Source organism: Onychostoma macrolepis, chromosome 13 (assembly GCF_012432095.1).
Source record: "Onychostoma macrolepis isolate SWU-2019 chromosome 13, ASM1243209v1, whole genome shotgun sequence".
NCBI classification, from domain to species: Eukaryota; Metazoa; Chordata; class Actinopteri; order Cypriniformes; family Cyprinidae; genus Onychostoma; species Onychostoma macrolepis.
Genome location: NC_081167.1, coordinates 15,075,261 through 15,101,634, shown reverse-complemented (window position 1 = coordinate 15,101,634; position 26,374 = coordinate 15,075,261). Strand labels below are relative to the sequence as shown.

Below are 26,374 nucleotides of genomic sequence, written 5' to 3'. Positions count from 1 at the left end.
AGGCTTTTGGATAATCGCAAAAAATAAGCTCTGTGTTCAATCATAGTTCATGAAACTTACACGTTTTGTCCATCAAGATAATCTTCACAAAATAATATAACTTTGATGAATTTTGAAGCCTAAATAAAAGCGCCAGAACTGAAAAGCTAAACTTAGGCTATAAACGAACTACACCACCATGGTCGCTCGCTTTCAACGTCACCACCACCGCGCTCTCGAGAACTGTTTCAAACTTATTTTAAACATGTTCAGTGAAACGTATTTACTCTGTATATGAATTTGAATCCACACTACATGAACCTTTTCATATGAACTGGAATAAATACAAAACTAGAGCCAAAATAAAACTGAAATGAGACATTATAGTAATAAATAGTATAGTGAATAAATGAAATAATCATAACTAAAGGACATTTAAAGCACGTATTTCTCTACATTTCGAAATAAGGTGCATTGAAAGTCAATATATCCTTGATTAATATGAATATTTGAATTAAAAACGTATCCCCGTGTATTTAATTTTTTAAATAACAGCAGAGTTAGCGAGTCTTTGCATATGGTAAGATTAAACTTATTTTAGTGAACAAAGTACCACATTTCAGCTATCATTTTGTTAGGTTGGGTACACAAAATATTATTTTATCCTTGCTTCTACAATCTCTTTCTAACAACTTCATGCGGCCGTACACATTTAATTTTAACGTGGCTTTAAGCACTATGCATCATTAAAGTTTCACTTTCACCACGTAAAGCCAGTAAATGTGGTGTTTACATGTAATAATCATAATATGAATTTACCTTGTGGTACGAACCCAGAGTCTCCGCATCAGTAAACGATAAAACGAGCTTCTTCCCTCCGAAGACATGTGTCGCATTTCGGGGCAAAGCAAAAAAACATTGTCGAACAACAATATAAAATGCTGTAAACTATTCATTGGTTATCCTAAAATTAATTGTATCATAAATTATACTACAACTGCAAAATACTAAATTGATATACTGTTCGGCGTGATGACGTTTAATGTCTCCGACAGCGCCTGTAGTCCCATTTAGCAATTTGTTAGCAACCGTCTTTTTTTAGAAACCTAACAGCTTAAAAAAATCACGAGTGGGGTGTGACTGGTGTGTTTTATGTCATAGAATAAAACGTGAAAGTATCTTGAGCCCGTGTGAACCACGGACCTTATTTTAGGGATTTAACCAAAATCCCATTCAAAAAACCCATTGACTCTAAGGATGGAACCGGAAGTGCTAAAATGCACTCGCTTCCGGGTTTTCGCCTACAAAGTGACATCATAGTTCCCCCACTCTATGAGTGCACGGGCGTGTTCTTCTTCTTCTTTCCAGTTTTACGGCGGTTGGCATTCAGCTTTTTGGTGCTTTACCGCCCCCTCTGCTCCGGAGTGTGGATCAGATAATAGGTTATAATATAACAGTCTATTCCCTTACCTACACTTACATGACACTCACTTAATCCCCTCACATAAACACACACACACATACACACCCTCACATCACACTTTAATTATACATTTAAATCCTGTTGAAAACTCCTGCCTCCCTTAAAAATTAGATCAATATTCTATTCTGTGTCCTATTTACAGTACTTAATAACCCTTTTAATGTGAACCCCTGCACCCCAATCTCCCTCAGCTTATACTTCATTACCTGCCTCTGTGTTTCATATTTCTTACAAGTCATGATCATGTGCTCCACTGTCACCTCTTCTCGGCATCCCTCACACAACCCTGTCTGGTGCTTCCCTATCATCTTTAGTGTTTTGTTCAGGGAACTGTGTCCCAACCTTAACCTCGTCATCACTACCTCTTCTCTCCTATTCCCAATTCCCACCCTATCCTCTTTAACATTTCTCTGTATTTGGTATAAGTGCCTCCCTTTCTCCTCTCTATCCCACCTCTCTTGCCACCTTTTATTGATTTTCTCCCAAATTATGAATTTTACCTCTGCTTTACTTACATTTACCTGCACTTCTACATTCTCTTTTGTTAGCGCCCTTTTAGCCAGCCTATCCGCCAACCCATTACCAGTAATGCCAACATGTGCTGGGACCCACATAAATTTAACCTGACATCCCTTATGACTTATTCTTGTGTTTAATTGAAGCACTTCATACAAGATATCTTGCCGAGCTTTAGAATGAAATGACCTTAAACTTACCAAGGCTGATAAAGAATCAGAACATATCAAAACCTTTCCCTGCCCTACCTTTTCCACCCATTGCAAAGCAATTAAAATTGCCATCATCTCTGCTGTATATACCCCTAATTTATTAGACGTTCTTTTACTAATTTCTACTTCTTTCCCTGGAATTGCCACCCCAAACCCTGTTTCTTCTGTCTCTGTTTTTTTTTTTAGCACTGTCTGTATAAATTCACTATGTAGTTACCTCCTACTCGATTGTTAAATATGCTTTTCAAATTAACTTCTTCCTTTGCTTTCCTTTTCTCCTCAAGCACAAACCAGTCTACCTCAGGCCATATCATCTTCCAAGGGGCAATCTCTGGAAAAACTACCATAGGGCTTATTCATAGATTAAACACTTCTAACTCTTTTGCTACATTGTTTCCAATTCGACCAAAGTTTTACTTTAAATTTCTTCCATTCTCCCAGCAATCCTGCAATACTGCTTTCGTGGGATGAGAGTCACTATGTCCCTGCAATCCAGCCCAGTAATTAGCCATCAATTGATTCCTTCTTAATTCCAGTGGCAATTCTCCCATTTCCACTTGTATAGCAGGTACTGAAGACATTTTAAAAGCACCACAGCAAATTCTTAAAGCTTGATTCTGAATAACCTCCAACCTCTTTAATAGAGACTTAGCTGCGGACCCAACCACTATACTACCATAATCCAACACTGATCTTATCAGAGCCACATATATACTTTTAAGAGATGAACGACTGGCACCCCACTCTCTTCCTGTCAAACATCTCATCACATTAATTACCTTTTTGCTCTTGTCTTCCATTTTCTTTATATGTTCTGCAAATGTCAACCTTGCATCCAAAGTCACTCCCAAAAACTTAATGAAACCTACCCTCTCTAACTCTCTCCCATACATCATTAGCCTCATTTCTTCCTGAATTCTCTTCCTGGTAAAAAAGACTGCCTGAGTCTTTTCTGTTGAGAACCTAAACCCCCAGTCATAGCCCCATTCTACCACTTTATCAATTGCATTCTGAACCTTCCTAATTGTGTACTCTATATTCCTTCTTCTTTTCCACACTGCCCCATCATCTGCAAACAATGATGTTCCAATGTCTTCTGAAACATTTACAAAGACATAATTTATCATAATAATAAATAACAATGGACTTATCACACTTCCCTGAGGTGTCCCATTCCCAACCTCATACTGGCTTGATATTTCTGCCCCAATTCTCACTTGGATTTTCCTACCGAACAGAAAATCTTTTATCCAGTTAAACAATTTCCCACCTATCCCTATTTTATCCAGCTTAATTAGTAACCCCTCCTTCCACATCATATCATAGGCCTTTTCAATATCAAAGAACACTGCAACTATGGTCTCTTTATTTACTTGTGCCCTTCTTATTTCAGTTTCTAATCTTACTACTGAATCCATTGTATTCCTTCCCTTTCTAAAACCACTCTGACAACTTGCCAGTAATCCTCTCTTTTCCATTTCATATGACAATCTCTCTGTTATCATTCTCTCCATTATCTTACACAAGTTTGATGTAAGGGCAATTGGCCTATAACTTGTGGGTTTACTTGGATCTTTGCCAGGTTTCCTAATCGGAATTACTACTGCTTCTTTCCATGCAACTGGCACTTTTCCCTCCTTCCAAACTTTGTTAAATACCTCAAGCAGTTTTAACAGTGACCCTTCCCTGAGGTGTTTTAGCATTACATAACACACCTGATCCTTCCCTGGAGAAGTAGGCTTTGCTCTTTTAATTGATCTAACCAATTCCGCCAAAGAAAAAGGCTCATCAATGATACTACCAGTCTCTTCCTTCCAATTTAAAGCATGCATATTTTGATTCAAAGTTACTGACCTTTTCCTTCTCTCTTCTTCTGATAAATTTTCTGTACTGTGTATCTTTGTAAATGACTTTGCCATGATTTCTGCCTTTCCCAGATTAGTGACACCTATCTCCTCCTCTAATATCAACACTGGATACTCCCACTGTCTCCTATCTCCACCCATCTTCTTTATCATTGACCATACCTTACCCACATGTGTTGATCTTCCAATTTCATTACAAAAAGTTCTCCAACTCGCCCTCTTTGCCTGTCGAATAGTTCTTCTCACCTCTGCCTGCACTTTCTTATACTGAATTAGTGACTGCATGTTGTGGCACCTCTTTACTAGTTTGAATGCTTTATTTCTTTCCCTAACTGCCTTGTGACACTCCTCATTCCACCAAGGCACCAGTCTTTGGTTACCTCTATTTTTCCCTTTAGGAATAGCTTCTTCAGCTGCCATTATAATTGCTAAAGTAACTTGGCTATTTACCTCCTCTATATTTCCAGATGTATCAATCCTAGTCATTATTTCTTCACTCATCTTCTTGAATTGATCCCAGTCTGCTTTTTCAAATATCCACTTTGGGATCCTTTCTTCTACAATTATTTCTTGTCTCCCACAAACTCTGCATATTACTGGGTAGTGATCACTACCCATTGTAGTTGTTGCCCAGACCTCCCATCTACTACTTCCAGCCTGAGTATTAGACACTAAAGTTACATCTAATGCAGATTCCATTCCTGATACTAAATTTATCCTAGTTCCACTTCTATCATTCAGACTGACCAATTATCTTTCATCCATCAATTCTTCTTCATCCATCACTTCTTCCCATGTCAGTCCTACCAGTCTTAAGTGATTAACTGCAGCTTTAACTATCAACTGAATTTTTTCATTTTTAGATTTAACTTCCACAGTGCTATTAATCACCCCTGCTATGAATGTAATGAAATCTCTTTTTCCCACATACATTCTGTCATTGATTCTCTGATGTTGTTCTCGTGTTTCCATACCTTCTAGCTCTCTTATTCCATCTTCCCTCTCTTTTGACACTCTTACAGCTTCAGCATAGGATATCCTTCTCTCCACTATTATCTTTTGAATATTAGTCTCCCGTCTCATAATTTCACACCCTCCATATGCCACATTGTGGGCACCTCCACAACTGCAACATTTTGGTGGAACCCCTGTACCACACTTCCCATATTCATGGTCCCCTCCACATCTAGCACACCTTCTCTGCCTATTACAATTCTTTGCAGTGTGCCCAAATCTCTGGCATTTAAAGCATCTCATTGGCATCTCATTTAAAACCCAAGAATACCCTCTTTGGAACGTTTTCTCCTTCAAATTCTACTGACACCGTTTCACTGTCTCTCATCACTCCTTCCTTAGCTGATTTCAATCTTTGTACATTAAGTTCTTTCCCTCCTTTTATATTCCTTTTTAATTCTTCCATACTAACACTTATTGGAACCCCCGTTATCACTCCAGTACTTCCACCTCCCATCCGAGCTCCCACCCTTCCTGTGTTTTCCACCTTGCATTTTCCTACCTCTTTAACTTTTAGCGCTTTTTCCATTTGCACTGCATCAGCACATCTCACCAATAAATAGCCATCATTTAGAACCTTTGCATATTCTATATCCCCGATCTTGTTAGCCAGAGTTGTTGTTAGCACCATTGGGTTAACTTTCTTCATGCTTCCCTGGTTCTTCTCATTAAATCTTATTACGACTACAAATTTTTCCTCCCTTTCTTTTTGGACCGTAATGTGCCCATTTTCTTCACTTTCCGTGCCCTCATCTTGCCTTTTATTCCCTTTGGCTTTTTTATCATTTGTCCATCTCCTACTTTCTCCCCATTCTTCATCCTCCCCTTCATTATCATCCATATTAATCCAGCCACCTACCTCTGATCCATTCACGGAACAGTCGTGCTCAACCGCCTTACGGCCTTCCTAGAAATATTTTGCGTTTTAGACGTTCATAACAAACTGCCAGAAATCAAAAAACGTCTGCGTTCTTCCGGGAGAAATGTCCATATAAGGAGTTCCACCCTCGTTTACGTCATGAAGAGCCACAATCGAAAAAAAAAAAACCTCTCCAAAACGTGTACGAACCCGAAGTAAGATTTTTGGCACAGAAATACTCTGTTATACGTCCAAATTGTTTTTTGAAACTTTGTCCATGCTTAGCATGAAAATCCAACTCTTTAACAGTGTAAACAAGTCTGAATGCATGAACCAGCATTGTACCCCCCTTTAAATTATACTCCTTTGTCCAAGTACTCCTTGCTGCAGACTGAGACGCGTTCAGAATCAGCACTTGGTCACTGTTTAGTGGGCTTTGGTTTCAAGTGCGCAATTCATGGCATTCGCTGTTCTTCTGCTGCCGGTTATCAAACAGCGTTGCATTACTGCGGGCGCCCCCTTCGGAATTGATGGTGAATTGCCTGTATTCGTTGTAAGGCCTCATGCACCGAACCGAGATGTCCGTACGGATCGGTATGAATACATGTATCGTTACACCCCATATATATATAAATTATTTTTTTTAAATAATAAATTACCATTATTATCTCTTCCATTCTATTTTACAGATCACATCACAGTAAAAAGTCAGTCTAAAAAGACATTTCGAAATCTTGAGTCTGTATCTTTAAGGTTAAAGTGAGCTGCTATGTCATTAGGGTCAAAGTCTAACTTGATTTCAAATACAGCTCTAAAAATAGGCTACTTAAAAGGTACAAGAAAAAACCTGAGAGCTGAAGAGCTGTAATCAATGGAAATTCCAGTATTTACTGTTGATGCTTTTACCAATGTGCCTTTTAAAGGTAATCCTGCTGCAGTATGTCTCATAGAGAATGTAAGTATTACACTACATAAGACAGTCTTCTATATATGTTATCTACACAGTGTATAGATCATTTATTCAAAATCTAAATGTGCTAGCACTGTATAATATTATAAAATGTTTCTCTGGAATACATTTAGGAGCTACGAGATGATCTTTATCAGAGCATTGCTGCTGAGATGAATTTATCAGAGACTGCTTTCATCACAAGAAGGAATTCTATGGATTTTTCTTCAGGTCTGATTTACATGTCTGCTTTACTAATACGTACCTTTTAGTATCTACAATAGTTCCACTTGGTGGAAAGCTATTTCTTTCTTTAATATACATACAAAAAACTCTTTCATTTGCTGTAAAATGATTTTATGTATTTTGAAAGGTGCAAAGTTTGGATTACGATGGTTTACTCCCACAAATGAGGTCCCACTATGTGGACATGCAACACTGGCCTCAGCAGCAGTGCTCTTTTACATGAAAAGTAAGAAACACTTGTTCTTACATTAATATTTAAATGTCAACCCTGTACTGGTGTTTGAGACGTTGAGTGGGGAGCTTTATGTGCGTCAGCATGAAGAATCTCTAATAATGGACTTTCCCTTAAACAAACCAAACCCCCAGGTATGACCAAAACACACCTTGTGGACCTTTTCTTCAACAAAACTCATATAGCCTTTCATGATAAATCAAGTAGTTTTGTATGTGAGTTTTGTATGTTTTATTTTCAGGATCAACATGAAATCAAGGATCTTTTGAAAGTAAGTTAGCCAGTGAGTAATTTAACATTATGTTAGGTTTTTTAAAATGACTAGGGCTGCAACTAACGATTATTTTAATAATCGATTAATCTGTCGATTATTTTTTCGATTAATCGATGAATCGGATTAAAAAAAAAAAAAAAGCATTCATTTCCAACCCTTTATTCAAAAACAGAACTAAAATCTTTAGAAAGTGCACAAACATGTTGCTCCTTGAACATCCCTGAGCTGTTATAATAATAATAAAATAAAATAAAAATGGACTAACACAAAAAACATACACATGTATGCTTTACATCTGCCAAATATATAGACTTTTTTGGGGGGGGGGAAAGTGCAAAAAATTAAATAATTTAACAACACTGCGTCGTTAGCGTTGGTATTGTATCAGACACCTGCACTTAACATTATATGAAAATCAAGCTCAAATGGAGTTAATAATGTTTTTGACCAGAGAATGACGGAGATGGAGTGTTTTGTCTGTCGTTAGAACGGCTGTTATGCAGTGCATAAGTGCATTAAGCTTTCATCAACTTTTACAGGTTATATAACTTTGATTGTAGCTATATGGGCGCTTAGTTTTTTCTTGTTGTTTAATACACTTGGCCAAAATCTCAAATTAAGCGCTTATGCACATAATGCACAGGATATTTAAAACGTATATAGACAGCAAATAACTAATTCTTCTCCACTCTTCAAACACACAAAAACATTATCCTTTACTGACATAGTGTTTGAGTAAAGAAAACGCTGTACTATTCAAACACCAATTATTTATTCACCCTTGCATTGCGAAAAGCAGAGATCTCATCTTCTCCAGGCTGTGCGCGGCGCGTCAATCTGAACGGAGGCGGGGTGAAGTTACGAGGTCTCGCTGAGAGCTTGATGATCCAATGGCGTTACAGTTTTACTGACAAGTTATTTTAATGCTTATCATTGGTTTACTATTTTAAAACTCTCTGATTTAAAATAATAAAAACGAATTATAAGCGACTCAAGTTTGCATAATTTTTCACAGCACCTGACTGGGCTAGGGTATGGCAACTGCCATACTCTGCCATACGCAAACGCCGCCCCTGCTCCCACACCTCGGATGACTTGGGTCGCACGGATTTCTCTGCCTCCGCCATGTATCTTTCCTCTACCTCCGCTCGTTTTTTTTTTGTTTTTTTTACTTTTTTTTATTTATGAGGCGCCAAACTCTGCTAGCATCCGTGCGCGAGAGAGACCGAGTGTGTTCACTCCGCTCCGCGCTCAACTAAAGTTTTTTTTTTTTTTTTTTTAATAATCAAACGTCTCCGCGTCGCGCGACACAACGAATCGATTATGAAATTCGTTGCCAACGCTTTTAGTAATCGATTTTTATCGATTTAATCGATTCGTTGTTGCAGCCCTAAAAATGACATAAGGAAAAACAAGCTTTTATGTGCATTTTCAGGCCGTAGTAGGAGATGCACCCATTCAGGATGTGTGCTACAGTCCAAGCACAAGGAACCTGATGATTCGTCTTGCTGACACATGCGACAGGTGCTGCTGGACATCCAGAGGCATTTCTGAAAAGGAAGAAAATTATATTAAGAATGGTCTTGTATTTGTGTATATTAAATTAGATGAAACATGTCAAGAGAGAGAAACTAATACAGTTCTTGCTGCCTACTGGTCTGAAAAGCTGAACAAAAAGAAAATGTTGGGTAAAGGCCTACCCCCCCCCCCCTTACTAAAGAATCAAAGGACCCATTAGTTCACATAAATGGTTTAGTTAAACAGTTTCCCCTAAAAAAATCACAAATAAAATGCACTCAACATCAGTGGTCAGGCACAGATCGTTCTCCAGGGAACTCTTAAAATCTAGACAACCTGAAAAACCTTCTCAGTGAATGTGTTAATAGCTTAATAGAAATAAGTCAATTTTCTTAAAGGTCTGCAAACTGATGTTTCGTTCACTGAATGGACAAATGTGGTTACTTACGTGCCAAAATAAATATTTGGTTTTAAAAGTCTATAGATCTAAATGGATATTTTATACATTTTATTGCAGAATATTAATAAAATTGTCTATTTTACAGTCATAGGGAGAAACTGAAGTGAGAAATCATATATTTACTAGAAAATACCAATAGGTAAAAATGCAAATGCTATCAACAAACAGTAATACTGCAACTGGTTTAGTGTAGAATATATATATATCTATCAGTGTTGGGTAAGTTACTTTCCAAAAGTAATTAATTACTATTACTAATTACACCATCAATATTGTGTTTAAATTACTTTACTAATTACTCTGTCTGAAAAGTAATTTAGTTACTCAATAAGTAACTTAATTATTCAAATCGCTTATTAGGCTATATCTAAAAATCCCGATAAACCTTAAAGCATAGACAATACAAATTAAACTCTTCATTCTTTAAATTTGAGTCAAACATAGAATAGTTTAACCTTTTAGCTTTAAAATAACATAAAAATTGTAACCTTCTTTGGTTAACAAATAGAAATACTTGGCAAAATATCTGAATAACAAAAAAGCTTAAAGGGATAGTTCACCCAAAAATGAAAATTCTCTCATTAATTACTCACCCTCATGTCGTTCCAAACCCGTAAGACCTCCGTTCATCTTCGGAACAGAAATTAAGATATTTTTGATGATATCTGAGAGCTCTCTGACCCTCCCATAGACAGCAAGGGTCCTTACACAATCAAGGTCCAGAAAAGTACCAAGATGATCGACAAAGCCACGAGTATGAAAGTTGCTCACGGACACCCAGACGGCAGAAAGCGCACCCTGTTTGTTTTGTTTTGTTTATTTTACAAAAGCACAATGTTTTGTTGTTTTGTCAGTGGTGTACACAAATAAAAGCAGGCCCTTTTAAAATGAAAAACTATGATAGGTTTCGTTTCATTTATTTTGAACAGACAGAAGTACAAATTACAAAATACTTATGTGAAATGTGAAAATACTTAGTATTATATTAAATTATAATGTGTTTTTTATATATGTATATATATATATATATATATATATATATATATATATAATCTGCAGTACATGCATACAAGAAATAAATACTTGAAATATATTTGATTTAGTTAACCCTTTAAAACCGGCTGTGTCGGCGCCGACACATCAGACCAAGCTGTATTCATGTTACCATAACTCTTCTACCGTTTGCACTATCAAAATAATTCAAATTGCTCCTGATAGCAGACAACAATGCGCTTTTCGGCAATATATGGCTTATTACGGTAATGTCTTGCGCTCCGTCAACAAATGACGGCAGATTTCCGGGAGAGCGGGAAGGGAGAATTTGAATGGAGAGATAGGGAGCGCTGAGTTTGTTATTGCATAAAATAATAAACAAAATGAACAAAAACATGGTCAAGGAGGAGTAAACAGCATAAGAGTCGATTAGGATGATTTTTGATGAGACTTTGGGAGCAGGCTGAGTGAGACTTTTTCACATGTGGTGTGTGCATCGCTATAATGAGTCCGCGCATGTAAATGAATGGGTGTATGCATGTACATGCATGTGTAAATGTGTGTATGAACAAAAAGCCTCCTGAATGAAAACTGTGCAACCCAGTGTCCCAAAAATACTTGTATATATGTATTATAGTTGAATTTTGAAGTAAGAAGTGTTGGATTATTTTGATCATGATTTTTCTCTTTTTTTTCTAAAAAAAATAAAATAAAAATATTCCGTTTTTTTTATTTTTGTCTATTTAAATTCTGTTTACAAACTCAAAACACAAGATTAATGGTCAAAAACTGTACTTTTTGGAAAGCCATTTGTTTTCTGAAAAAAATTACACCTTGCACTTGAAAATAGCACATTCTGTTAGAATTTTACAGTCAAATAAACAAAATGTGTGAAAATGACCTATTTTACCCTTAGGTTTTAAAGGGTTAACAGATAAACAAGGGAAAAAACAGTGCAACACATAACGTAGCCTATATATGCTGAGGTTCAGTTCATTTTTATGACAGGCTTAATTTGTTCACAGAAAGGAAACTCAAATGGCAGAAAGCAACATCCTATTTGTTTTCTTTATTTTACAAAAGCACAATGTTTTGCATTGGAATATTTGGATTTGTGCCGAATGGGAGGTAGGATACACTAGCACAAAGCTCCATTTTGCAAACAGTTGAGTGCGCAAGCCTTTAAAGGGGACATAACGTTAGGTTATTGACGTAACCCCGGTTCTCTGATAACATGAAGTGAGGTATCTCACTATGGGAACGCCTCGTGCGTGACCGATCGCGGAAGCACCAATAACACCACATCTGTCAACTATGGCAGACCAATCGCTGCAGCGATCAGGGAGTCCCGCCTCCCTGTATATAAACCGCAGCTACCTGCCGTTTCATCATTCTCCGCATTATCTCTTCTCTGTGCAATAAGGCAAGGAGGGCAATGTTTGTGAGATACCTCACTTCATGTTATCAGAGAACCGGGGTTACGTCAGTAACCTAACATTCTCTTTCTAACATTCGTTCGGTATCTCACTATGGGATATAGACCACTCCCGTATTGCCGATATGCTGACGAAGCAGACTGAAGAAAGAGTAGGTTATTATCTGAATCATAAACCCCGACTGAGGTGAAACAGAATGCAAGAGGAATTCTCCCCTTAATAAATTGCATTATACCCCCTGACTACTCACTCCCAGAACTGAGTGGGCCAGAGATGGTTCTGTCACATCCAGTCTATAGAAACGAGCAAATGTGTGCGGAGAAGACCAGCTGGCTGCCGTGCAAATTTCTTGAATAGAAATGCCCTTAAACAGAGCCCAGGATGTAGCCATACCTCTAGTTGAGTGTGCTCGTAATCCTATTGGGGACTCTTTATTCGTACTATTGTAACATAACACGATAGCCTCCACCACCCAGTGGGAAAGGCTCTGACGGGAGATAGGCTTTCCTTTGTAAGAGTCAGCCCACGAAACAAATAGCTGATTGCTCTTACGAAGTGTGCGGGTTCTCTGAACGTATGTATACAGAGAACGAACCGGACATAAACTGTGTAACCTCTCCTCCTCTGGGGATAAAAAAGGCGGTGGATGAAAAGCTAGCAGGTCCACTGATTGAACTGCACCAGCCTGATCAAACACTTTAGGCACAAACGCCGGGTTAGGTCTAAAAGTTACTTTTCGACCCCCTGGAGCAAACATCATACATGAGGAGTGAATAGATAAAGCATGTAGCTCACTCACCCTTTTTGCTGTAGTGAGAGCAAGTAACAGAGCCGTCTTTAAAGCGAGCAGCTTCAAGGCAATGTTATCAATGGGTTCGAAAGGGGCTTTTGAGAGCGCGTGCAGAACTATGGACAAATCCCAAGGCGGGACCAGCGGCTTCGATACTGGGTGTAGCCTACGTGCCCCTCTCATAAATCGACAGACGAGAGGGTGTTGGCCAATAGTACCCGTGTTAAGACCCACATGACATGCCGAGATAGCGGACAGATAAACCTTAACTGTAGAAAAGGCTCTGCCCTTGTCCAGAAGGTCCTGTAGGAAGCACATCACATCCGAAGCTGAACACAAGAAAGGAACAATGTTTCTATCGGTGCACCATCCCTCAAACACCCTCCATTTGAGATTATATAAAGAACGTGTCGAGGCAGCCCTCGTGTTCTAAATTGTCTCTATCACTTTCGGAGGTAACCCAGCTGCATCCAGATTTAGCCTCTCACGGGCCAGGCCCAGAGAGCTAATTTCTGAGGGGAGGGGTGAAATATTTCCCCCCGTGCTTGTGAGAGGAGATCCCTGCGTGCTGGTAATGGCCATGGCTGGTCGTAGAGCAGTTGTGCAATTTCCGCAACCCACATTCTCCCCGGCCAGTATGGCGCGATCAGAATCATTACATGTTTGTATTGTCGAACCCTCCGTAGTGTCGGTTCGATCAGGCTCAACGGAGGGAACGCATACAGTAACACGTCTGGCCACTCGTGGGCTAGAGCATCCACACCCAACGGTGCATCGTTGCCGGCCAGAGAGAAGAACAGCGTCTTCGTGCGATGCGAAGAGATCTACGGCGGCACGGCCGAATCTCTGCCACACCCTGAGAGTCACTTGGGGGTGGAGTCTCCACTCCCCGTACAGAGGATTCCCTCTGGACAGTAAGTCCGCTCCCCTGTTCATTATTCCTGGAACGTGTGTCGCGCATACCGACAGGAGGGTCCTGCTGCTCCACATAATTAGTTATTTCGCTAACAAGTGAAGCTTGTGAGAACGAACTCCTCCCTGCCGATTTATGTAGGCTATCACCGTTGTATCGTCCGTCCTGACCAATACATGATGATTCTTGAGAAAATGCACAAAATGTCTCAGAGCTAGTAACACTATTAGTACTTCTAGAAAATTTATGTGCTTCTCTCTCAGTGCGGGAGACCAAACTCCTCTCACTGTTCTGCCCTCGAACACCGCCCCCCCCAGCCCGTGAGAGATGCATCTGTCGTCACCACTTTCCTTAACATAACAGGACCCAGAGGGCATCCTGTTCTGAGAAAAGACGGAGCTCTCCAATGACGGAGAGCGTTCATGCATTCTGGAGAGATGCGCACTCTGCGGCTGAGACGGCTCTTTGGGCGAATGCCCTGTGACGCTGTCCAGTTCTGAAAATCCCTCATTCGCAGCAGTCCCAGGGGAACCACTGACAGTGTTGAGGCCATCAGACCCAGTAGCCGAAGACACATTCTGAAAGAGACTGATCTCCCTCGTTGAAAAAGGGAGAGGCAGCTGTGAAATGTCTTGATGCGATCCTCTGATAGGAAAGTTCGAAACGTCACTGAATTCAACCTGAGACCCAAGTAGACTATTTCCTGTGCAGGAGTTAGACAACTCTTCTTCTGGTTTATTTTGAAACCTAGTCTCTCCAGATGCGTCACTAGTCTGTCCGTATCGCTCTCTGCTTGCCTCGGGGACGGCGCGCAGATGAGCAGGTCGTCCAGATATGATGCAACTCTGATCCCTCCACTCCTCAATGGTATCAGAGCCGCTTCCACACACTTGCTGAAAACCCTGGGGGCCAAAGCGAGGCCAAAGGGAATTCTTGTATACTCGTATGCTGTGCCCTGATAAGCAAACCTCAGATATTTCCTGTGAGCAAGAAAAATATCTATGTGAAAATATGCGTCCTGAAGGTCCACTGAGGTGAACTAATCTCCCTGACGAATACTCTGACACAACGTTCTGAGCGACAGCATTTTGAATCTGTATTTTTTGAGGTGTTTGTTGAGGACCCGTAAATCCAAAATGGGACAGAGACCTCCCCCTCTTTTGGGAATCACAAAGTACCGGGAGTAAAAACCTATGTGGCTTTCTCTCGTTGGAATCACTCTTATGACTCCTTTTCTGATTAAAGAGGATATTTCTTCCTCTAAAACCTGAGCTGCTTCCCCTTGGGCCACTGAGATTACCACTCCATTGAACATAGGAGGTTTTACAGCGAATTGAAGTCTGTAACCCCTGTCTATCGTGGTTAAAACCCAGGGATGAACTGCGCATGCGCACCAGTTCGCTGCCTGAGCTGCGAGTGGGCCCTTCTCGTCTTCGCTCACTAGCGGTGTTGCAGCACACTCTAGTGGCGAAGGAGGGGAATGCCGCTCCAGTAAAGGAGTAAGATTCGTCTTTATTTGTGATTGTTTTAATCTTTTGTGATCCTTCTTTATTTTCATCCCACTCTGCGCCCTCAGCCCTTGGCCTGGATGCGTCAGAGAAAACTTTATTTGTGATGGGATGCTTGCGAACTTTTGTCCTTCCTCCCTCAGAACAAACCTCGTAGGTGGAGGGAGAGACAATTCTTTGGGGGGCACCAGAAGAACATGGGCCATTTCCCTGCAAACATTGGACTTTGAACTGACCGCACACGTCCATTCTACACTTAAATTCCTTCTCCTTTTCCCCGCGGGAGGGAGAACGGAATCGTTCTGCAGGGATGGGACAGAGAAACCCTGGGTGCTGTCTCCAAACCCTTCCTGATGCCAAGCTGACATCTCAGGTCGCCCGCCTCTTTTTGTTTCCCTGAGGGGCTGCCGACCGGTGTTTCGCTGCTGAGGCTGCGAAAGACTGCTTTGGTTTCACGAAACCGGGTTTTGACTGAGGGCCCGCGTTTCCCGGCTGTTGCGGTGGAGCAGGACGGGAAGGCTGATAATCAGAATGTCCCCCTCTCCCTGAAGGTCTGAAGTTCGGTCGGCTCGGGTGATAAGGCCGAGCTAACGGCTTTCTGGGGAGACAGACCTCGAATGCCTCTCCCTCCTTTTTCCGCAGGTCACATTGCTGACGCATCGCTGTTACCGTTGCGCCGAACATGGCCTTTGGATCAATAGGGGCATCCAAAAACTCCACCTTCTCTTTGTCAGAGAGGCCTGACAAACCGAGCCATAGCGAAGCCCATACTCCGACCGCAGCTTTGAACTGCTCCGCGGGACGTGCGCATGTTTAAATCTGCAATGACACATATCTCCTCCCAGATCGCTGGGTTGGGAGATCCGGAGTCCAGCTGACACCCCATCTCCTCTAATAACTCCGCTTGGTAGGCAGTAAGGAGGGACGTCGCGTTCAGAGCACTAACGGCCAGTGCCGATGACTTATAGATCTTTTGAAAAACAGAGGCGGCGAAGCGCTCTGTTTTCCCTGGCAGCGAGGCTCCGGTTGAAGAGAGCGCTGCCCGGCAACCTGGGTGCAAGTGATTAGCCACCGATGATTCAATAGGGGGAGGGTCCGCCATCCCCACATCCTCCATACTCTGAACATCTAGCCTCGAGAAGCCCTTAACAGGCACTCGGTGGGAAAAAGGCTTGTCCCAAAATCTCTTCATTTCAGCCACACATGCCGGGACGGCTGGAATAAACTGCCTCGATGGAGGGAGACGTGACGGAAGTCTCTTTCCATCATACAGATCTCTTTCAGCCCCCGGACCTGCCGGTTGGGATGGCCAGTCGATCGACAGTCTACCCGCGGCCCTGCGACAGACCTCGAGTAGATCTGTGTCCGTCTGTACGGGGGAGGGTGAACTCGCCTCCTGTGCACTCGGTGGACGCAACTGATTCGGGGGAAGAATAGCATCTTCATCGTCGTCATCCTCGTCTTTGAGGATGGCTAACAATACTTCGTCCTCGTCATCTTCCTCTCCCGCTAACGGATCGAACAGCGGGGGAAGGACTGGCGACACCCTCTCCATCATCTCTCCCCATGAGCTGCTGGCCTGCGGACAGTCCATCGGTTCCTCTCTGGGTTGAGCAGAGAGGCATGGGTCCGACTTACCAGCTACTGCCATGCGGACTCTCCGCTCTCGGGTCTTAACCGAGAACTTCGAACAGTGAGGACAGCCCTCGGGGTTTGACAGAGCCGCCTGAGCATGTTTCGCGCCCAAACAGGAGATGCAGAGGCCGTGTGAATCCTTCGCAGAAATCCACATTCCGCAAGCACACGGATGGGGAGGATTACCTTTTCCTCCAGGGCTCTCCGGTTCTTTCGTAGTGGCCATGGGGCCTACACTCTCTTCGTACGGTAAGCCCACCACAACGTGCTAACTAGTACGGAGCTGTGCAACAAAAGAGAGCTGTTCTTTTCCTTCCCTGTTTTGGTGCGTGGTGAGCGCCCCCAAAACTTGGAAAATAAGTATAAAACTTAGAGCAGAAAACTCGCCGTAACGCGTTAGTTACCCCACTCTAAGTGAAGCTCAACAAATGTTAGGAATCCTGCGTTTGGGACGTTACCTTGCGGCTCCGTCTGTAAACTGTTGCGCAATGATTCCCTAAGTCTGCTGAGCCAGCTTCCGAAGTCTTCACGGGGAAGAGAGCGAGAATGACTAAACGGCAGGTAGCTGCGGTTTATATACAGGGAGGTGGGACTCCCTGATCGCTGCAGCGATTGGTCTGCTATAGTTGGCAGACGTGGTGTTATTGGTGCTTCCGCGATCGGTCACGCACGAGGCGTTCCCATAGTGAGATACCGAACAAATGTTAGAAAGAGAACACACACAGTTTCACCGAATCTCATGTTAATCTTGAGTACCTATAGAATAGTATTGCATTCTTCGTATCTCCAAAAAGTCTTTAGTTTTATCATATTGATAAAAGAAAGATACATCTTTATGATTCTCTCCGAAAAAAGCCGAGCTCCTGGAGGCGCGCCGTGAGCAAAGCTAAAGATTGAAGAGCACTTGAGCGCCGATCGCCATCAAAACAAGAAACATTTGATGCCGTTTCACTTAGGCTACCATCTGCAGTTCTGAATCATGAACGGGATATTTTATAGCTGGGACTGCTCCATCTTTCAGTATCAAAAGATGTGCAAATGCAGCGTCGAACTGGGCCTTGTTCATAAAACGTTCGTCAACAAACACACTTGAGAAACCCCGAAAAAACAAACTGTATCCACTGTTTACGTAACGCTGGGTTCTTCAGTAAGCTGAACAAGGTTATCTTTCCCTCACATAACTAAAAACACACTTCTTTAGAGACATTCTTCCCGAGCGAGTCCCATGCAGTGCAGCCGAATGAAGCGTGTTGATCATAGACTGTAAAAAAAAACGTCACCGCGCGTCACTCCCGGATAATCGAAAATGGGCAAAAAGGCGGGACGTGGGTGAAGCTGAGCTGAAACCACGCCCGTCATGCAAAGACAAAACACCATAATTTTGTTTTTGGTCGAAAATGAGTTATTGATCATTTTGGGACATTAATGACCTCCTTTATCATGTGTTGAAGTATCATGGAGAAAAGCCCCGGAGAAACCAAGGCAGAACACAGTATAACATCAGTTACCGCTCTTTGATTTTGTTTTGGAAAGCTCAGATAAGTTACAGTGCTCTGCATATGTTTGCATTCGTTCGTCAATACTGTGCCAGCCTGGAGTTACACGGTATTCTGCCTTTGTTTTACTGTCCATTAAAGTCTACCGCGTTTATTGTGTACTTCTATATCTGTTGGCACTTCATTAGACAAACAAATGAGAGAGACCGCTGGTGTGTTCGAAATTGCATACTTCCCTACTATATAGTATGCGAAAAACAGTATGCGAGGCGAGTAGTATGTCCGAATTCATAGTATTCGAAAAATAGTAGGCAAGAAGTACCCGGATGACCTACTACTTCCTTCTGTATTCTGTAGTAGGCATACGATGGACACTTTACTATCCCATGAGGCCGCGGGAGAGGAGGCGTCATATTTGAAAAATGGCGGAAAGCCGCGACGCGGCTGTCTTCAAGTGTAAAGTACCTCAGGGAAAAACATTGTTGATGTTCATTGTGGTTAACTTGTACTTGTTTAACATCATCCAAGTAAACGACTGACTTGTTAAGGGTTTAACAAACAGATGAAACTACGTTAACCTCAATGTAGTACATCAGCTTGTTAACGCTGCTTTCTTTAAATAGATGGTTTGTTAAGCGTTAAGAATTTAAATCATTAACGATGTTGGCGCAGTGAAGTGGGCTTGTCACTACTCGATCCGTACCGGAAACACGATTTGTACTGTGCATGCGCGAAATGCTTCCCCTTCCTGTCACCGTCAACGATTTTACGACAGTCTAGCGATATGGATTCGTTTGCGTTTTATATACAGCTTCAAGATTTTCTCTTAAAAGGAGAAATTCCTGACAATTCTGCAAATCGTCGGAAGGTACAACGGGCGTCAGCGAATTTCATCATCAGGGGTAACTATTAGTACCGAAAGATTAAAAAATAATAATAATAATAATTGTTTTAAAAATATCAAGCTACGTTCACTGTAACTTACTTGTTCAGCTCCCATATCTGGTTATGTTTTGATCTTTTTACATTGAATTGCTGCTTCTTTTGACTTTTTCTTTTTTCCTATTAAAATAGATGACAGACTCTTCTACGTCGGCCCCAGTAGGCAGTACATGCGGCTAGTTGTCCTGTCAGAGGAAGAGAAGAGGTCTGTTCTTACGGAGTGCCACAATAACCCTGGGACTGGAAATCACAGTGGCGTCAGAGGCACTCAAAACAGGGTTATTGCTGGATACTATTGGCCTACAATTATCCAGGATGTGAAAGAATGGGTAATCTACTACAGATGTAGTACTTTACTTTCTTTTTCTTTTTTTTTCTTTTTTTTACTTCTGCCAGTTTTTTTTTTTTTTTTTCTATGCAAGTATCTATACTTAAAAATGTGTCTATTTTTTTACCACCTCTGATTGCTAGATACCTCCTTGATTTAGAAGTTATATTTATTGTCATCACCAACTCAAGTGGCTGTTTTTCTTGACATTTTGTTCAAAAAATGTGTTGCTTTTTAGGTCAGATCCTGTCACCGCTGCCAGTTGAATGACCCCATCAAGACTGTTGTGCCAGTCTTGCATTCTATTAAGGTACTGCTTACAAGGTTTTAGCAAACTGATGAGACTAACAAACTAGTCTCAACCTTGTGTACAGTTTTACCAGCATTTGGTTGATGCTAATTTTGTGCCATGCAGGTAAGAGAACCTTGGGAGGTGCTTGGTTTGGATTTGATTGGACCACTGCCAGGAACAGCACACAACAACAAGTGTTGTATGTCCTTACCATGACTGACCTGTACACCAAGTGGGTGATTGCAGAACCTATGAAATCTAAGACAGCAGCTGAGGTGTCTGCAATAATAACCGCAAAGCTGTACTTGTTCGGCATGGTAAGGAAAATCATTACAGACCAAGGGAAGGAGTTCGTCTGCAAGGTGAAGTTTTGTAAATGTTTAATTATGTTTTTTTCCCCCTACTCTTGTCTCAACATTTCCACCTTATTTTTCCCGAAAGAGCTTGCGCGGCCATTTGTAAATTTAATGTGTCTGATTTCCGGTCTCATCTGCTTCCAGCTATATTTAGCTGTGCAAAACAGCTCGTTTTGCTGCTTGATATTGCAAACCGGTGTGTTTTACCATATTATTTTAATTATGAACACACTGGTTTGTAGTGCAAACAATTATACCGTTTACTGCACTGTTATTCTTCTCCTTATTTACCTATTGTGCATAATGAAGTGGAAGTCTCGCACATTCACAGAGAACAGCTTACTTCCACGTTAAAAAATAAGGTGGATATGTTGTTGTCTACAGTTATTCCAGTCTTGCAAATTTAACTTATGATCCCTCTGCAGCTCAACGACAGCATTTTCAATATGCTGAAAATCAAACATGCCGTCTCCAGTGCTTACCATCCCCAAACCAACGGGCAGGTGACTCTTTTTATACCTGTCTTTTAAGATCTATTGTTGTCTTATGGTTATTCATCAACTTTCTAAATGCATTGATATGTACAGGATGAAAGAACTAATCAGAATATCAAGCACGCACTCAGGAAGTATGTGAATGACAACCACAATGACTGGGACCTCCACCTTCCTGCTGTGTTGTATGGAATCAACACTGCAAAGCAGGTTTTGTCTCACTTATTATATTTATAATATCTATGGTTAGTTGTCAATGGTAAAACTGAATTGGTGAATTTATTTACTATTTAATGTCAAAATGGAGTTTTTCAAACTTATAGATAAATACAAACTTAATAGTTAATGGGAAGCTTCCTTATGTGATCAGTACTCCACTAGACACAGTCCCTACTTCCTCCTCTTCCATCGACACCCACGTCTGCCAGAGGTCATGAATGCCTGTCCCATGGGAGATGATTTTGAAGTTGCTGACCCAGAAGACGACATCGACACCAGAGTCAATAAGATGAAAGTTCTCAATGAAAAGGTTTGTATTTGAATAATAAAGGTAAATGAAGTAGTGAATTACTATCAGAATTAGATCTAGGCATAGGCTGATCTATGTATTTTTTTGCTGCGATTCTGCTTTATCTCTCTTTAGTTATAAAAGCAGTTGAATCTTCATGTGAAGCCACTGTCCCTCGCAAGTTTGTGCGCAAGTTTGTGCGAGTATGTTCAGTTCAGGCCGGTGATGATGTTTGCTCTCACGGGACCCCAAGAAACGACGGACAGGAGACACATTTACAAGTCAGCACCAAGGACCATATACTGTGGCCAGCATAACTTCCAAAGGGGTGGCCACTATCGTCAAAGGGTCAGCTTGTCAGAGGGTCAATGTGTCAAGACTGAGGACATACTACAGATTGAAAAGTAAGAGTGTTTGATAAACTCTGTATAAAATAGTTTGAAATTAAATGGTAGATTGAGAAATATTATAATGGATTATATGTACAGTTACTTCCTGGTTTTAGATAAGCCAGCTCAGTTATTTCCGGTGAACTGTCAAACTCCGCTGTGCTATAAGGGGAGTGCCCTTTATTCGGTTTCTCTACATAATCCATTAACAATCTGAAGAAAATTTTCGGTAACACTTTATTTTGATGGTCCCTTTTGAACATTCTGTTGACACTAAGTAATGTTGCAACTACATGTCAACAAACTCTCATAGGAGTATTAGTAGACTGTCTGCTTCACTACTAACTCCTTATTGTGTTGGTCTCCCAACAGATATTCTACTGACTATAAGTAACTTTGCAAGAACGTGTCAACTTAATCTACCCCTAACCCTACCAGTCAACTAATACATTACTAACACTCTAATGAGAGTCAGTAGAAATGTAGGTGCAACATTACTTATAGTCAATAGAATGTGTTAAAGGGACCATCAAAATAAAGTGAAACCAAATTTTTGTTTGTATGAGAGGACCAAACGTTCACGTGTACTGTTTCAGGAATTACAAAAGCAAGTGTAAATAATTACATGAAGTAGTCCGCTAAATTGTTCCGCAAGTCATTACTATGATTGACAGTGATAACTGTAGCGACGGATAGAACAAAACATCTGCAAAGCTGATGTCAAAACAGCATTAAGTGATTCAGAGTAAATTCAGAGTAACAAAACTACAGCTGCAACAAGTCTGTGTTGGCTGAATATATTGAGCAGCTTCTACAGGTAAAGATAAAACTTTAAAAATGTAGTTTTGTAGTATTTAATTGTAATACCATTAATAATTAATTTAATTTGTCGTTAACTAGTTTAGTATTTAAATAAATAATCCTTCTAGGTTATTGGTGTCTTATTTATTTGTTTGCTATACTTAAGTACAGTAAAAGTTTAAAAAAATTCTTATAATAGTATTTTTTATTTTATTTTGTTTTATAAATCCAGAAACAAAAAGTCAAAAAAATCTAAGGAGTTGAAATAGCAACTGAGCTAATGGGTGATCCTCTGCTGCCATCTATTGGTTATAATGCTAATTTCATGTCATTTTAATCTTAAAAGTCTTTGTTTTCCAGGAAACATATTTTTTTGGAATATATTTTTTCATGTCGTCATCATCATGATTGAAAGTGAATCTTTCTCTGCACAGCTAAAGAGTTGAGAAATAATAAAGGCTTTAAAATATCATGTGTTTAAAACATGTATTCATGACTATGAATGTAAGTTATCAGGTATGAAGAATACCATTACAATGTTGTTTGAGATAACATCACTAGCTAGCCAACGTTTACCAACGGATTACCAGGATCAGCATATACAATTTTATGCAACCTGATCTCACAGAATTCCGTGTAATGTTCACGGACTTAATTAACCCGAATCTGTGGTGGCATCACGGAATCGCCGAAAATTCCGTGATGGGCTCACAGAAGGCATCAGCCGTGGTCCATGCACGGATTCACTGGTTCAACACCAGCGCTGCGTAAAAAGAGTGACTCCGATGCAATTATATTTTGTATATAAATTTATACTTTCACTGGAGTACCTGACCCCACCCCTACCCTAAACCTACCCAGTTCTGAACAATAATGATGAAGATAAATTTCCCAGTATCGCGTCGGCATATTGATGCTAAGGGTTTCCGTGCGTGGTTCACGGCTGATGCCTGTCACTGACTTACATTGGTATAACTTCTGTGAGCCCATCACGGAATTTTCGGCGATTCCGTGATGCCACCACAGATTCGGAGGTTAATTAAGTCTGTGAACATTACACGGAATTCTGTGAGATCATGTTGATTTTATGTTGTTAAGTGTTAGATAAGATAGGCAGTCATTATTTACGGTGATTGGAGTTATATTGTTTCTGAGTTTCTGACAAGAATGAGGCAGGAGAGGTTTCTGTGAGGGTCTCAAGAGTATCTACATATATACCACAACGTCAAATGGCATTTCACCGGAAGTTTTAAGCTGGCTGAACTATATACAGAAGTTCTAAAGAATGCTCCATGCTTATAGTCCATTGTCACGTATTTGTATATCATCAGATGGACCAACTGAGAGGATGTTCCTCCAGGACCACTGCTACTCAACATTCAAATGGCAGGTAGAGCATCCATATGCTTGTTCGGGTTTGATGTGGGAGAAGGACTTGGACCATATTCAAGATGAACTGGTAAGTATTGTTTATTTAGTGACACTTTGCATATTTAAATGATAACCATTACTTAATCTGTTAAACTTTATTTTTAGTTAAAGTATGTGTTGGACAAAAATCGGTCATCGGAAGAACTGATCATAAAGCAAGGCCAAATTTGCCTCACACGAGAAGACTTCTGGAGCCTGGGTTTAAGCCATTGCATGGAATCTAATGTGCGTATGTTTAGTGTCTTAATTTACTTATTAGACCCACCTCAATAGCAGAAATAGTGTTTTGCAACACAATATGAACACAATAAATACATTGTACTTATTTTTTTGATGTAAGTACATAGTAGTTAAGGCCACCTAATATAAAGTGTGACCAAAAAAAGTTTTTTCAGAAACTTCATTCATTCCCATGTGGGTCAAATTGACCCGCAAGGGAAGGATTTGTTGTTTTTTTATTTTTATTTATTTTATTTTTTTTTATTACAACCGCAGAAACTCTGCTATCCACTAATTTTTTTGTGTGCATGTTCCCAATTCAAGTGTGACAAAAGTCATAAAGTCTCATACCATAATGATCAATGCTTGGTTTTAAAAATAAACTAAAATCATTTCTGGCTCGAAATGATCCTAAAAGGATTAGGATATGTATGTATACATGTTTAAACAAGACAGCAGTTGTTTTTAAAGCTAACTGTGGATGCACATTTCCTTTTCCAGTGTTTTCCTCAACAGTCTACAGGAAATTCCTGTGGCATCTACATGCTGATGGTAAGAATGTTTAATTTGTCAAAGCTGTTAAATAATCAAATCAAAGTCTTACAGTGTTATTTGTATTTCACAGTATGCTCTCAGCACCTGTACACATCATGGTCATTAACATTCACAGAGGTAAGCTAGATTTTCACAAAGAATATACCAAACTACTTTTATGTGGATTTTTTGTTTTTATTTTTGTGTTTTGCACTCTTTTAGGAGGAGGTGCCATTAATTCGCCAGTGGTGGTGCATTCAGCTGATGGAGAGGTTTTGTCTTGAAGGGTATGACAGACTCTACAGTTAAAATTTCAGTATCCTGGCTGTATTAAGTCACTGTTGGCAAAGTGATACTAGAAAGGTGTTATACAAATAGAGTGCATATACATTTACATATTTTACAAAGGCATGGACAGAGATTTGCAAACTGGGCAGAAGAAGCATCCCAACTCCTTCAGGGAACCCTTGAGCCTGTCTTTAGGGTGTCAAACTCCACCACCACCAAACAGACACCCAGCAGAAGAGTTGTGGTTGAAGAGGACACTGATAAGGTAAATGATTTTAGTGATCATATATCAAGGAGTTGCATGCAAGCTGGATAAATAGTTTAACCCTTAAATGCATGAATGTTTCGTCAATCATTATTACATATTCAGGTCTTTAGTGACCTGGACCTATATATCCAGCATGGATGGATCTCTAACTGCTGCAACAGCAAAAAACTGTCTTGATGTTTTAAGAACAATTACAGAAGAATACAATAAAGCATATTTCGTTACCTTTTGAAATGTATAAGGGTTCAATTTGAGCAGATCATTTTACCATCGCTGTCATCGTCAGAGCACACTTCCACAGTATATCCAGCATCTGGCTCATATTCACGATCTTAGCCATATTCTCAAAACTATCATTTTCAATGACTTAAAAATCAATATTTTGATCACTGGCAGCTTATTCACCACATCCACCATCAAATGACAGTGACAATTATATTTCATTGTGTACAGTAATTTCTTTGCAGTAAAGCCATTCAAACCAGTTACATTTTTGCTGATGATATTCGTTTGTTTTATGCTTGCTGTAAATTATGAGGGACACATCACGTCATCATTGTGTATCAAACAGTGCCACCACAAGGAATAAAGATGCATTGCATGTATTTAGTCATCGGATATGTAAATATAGCTGAGAAGGAAAAATACACTTACACATTTACATACCTCTGGTCTCTAGCGACCCTATACACTTTTTACAAAAAATTAATCAGAAAACAGGCATTCTTGTGTATATATTTTTTTCTTGTTATATTGTTTATAATGAATAAATTGAGGAATACTAAAAAATTTGATGTCTAACTTTAAAAAATGAAGGAGGGAGAGGGTAGTGAATGATGTCCTGGGTTGCTAAAGATCTGCGGTATGCATTTTAAGGGTTAATTTGTTTGTGCCATTATATAGTTATATTTTATAATACTGTTCTTCACCAGGTGCAACAGCCTACCATTGTGAGAGACCTTCATACAGCTTGGTACTGGGTACACAATCACAGAGACTTATTTCGTGGAGAGGTGACAGAGCCTGCTTTTCTGCAGATGAACAGTGAAGATCAACAAAATGCACTCAAGAAGGCCCTGGAGAGTGAATTCTGAAGCAAAGGATGACTTTTGTTTATATTTCAGTATCAAGATGACATGGAAACAT

At 40.3% G+C, this 26,374-nt stretch overlaps 1 pseudogene; it reads left to right on the top strand.

Moving 5' to 3' along the window:
* The first annotated feature begins 6,751 nt into the window (after window positions 1–6,751).
* On the top strand, window positions 6,752–26,312 carry LOC131552815 (phenazine biosynthesis-like domain-containing protein; annotated as a pseudogene).
* The last annotated feature ends 62 nt before the right edge of the window (window positions 26,313–26,374 follow it).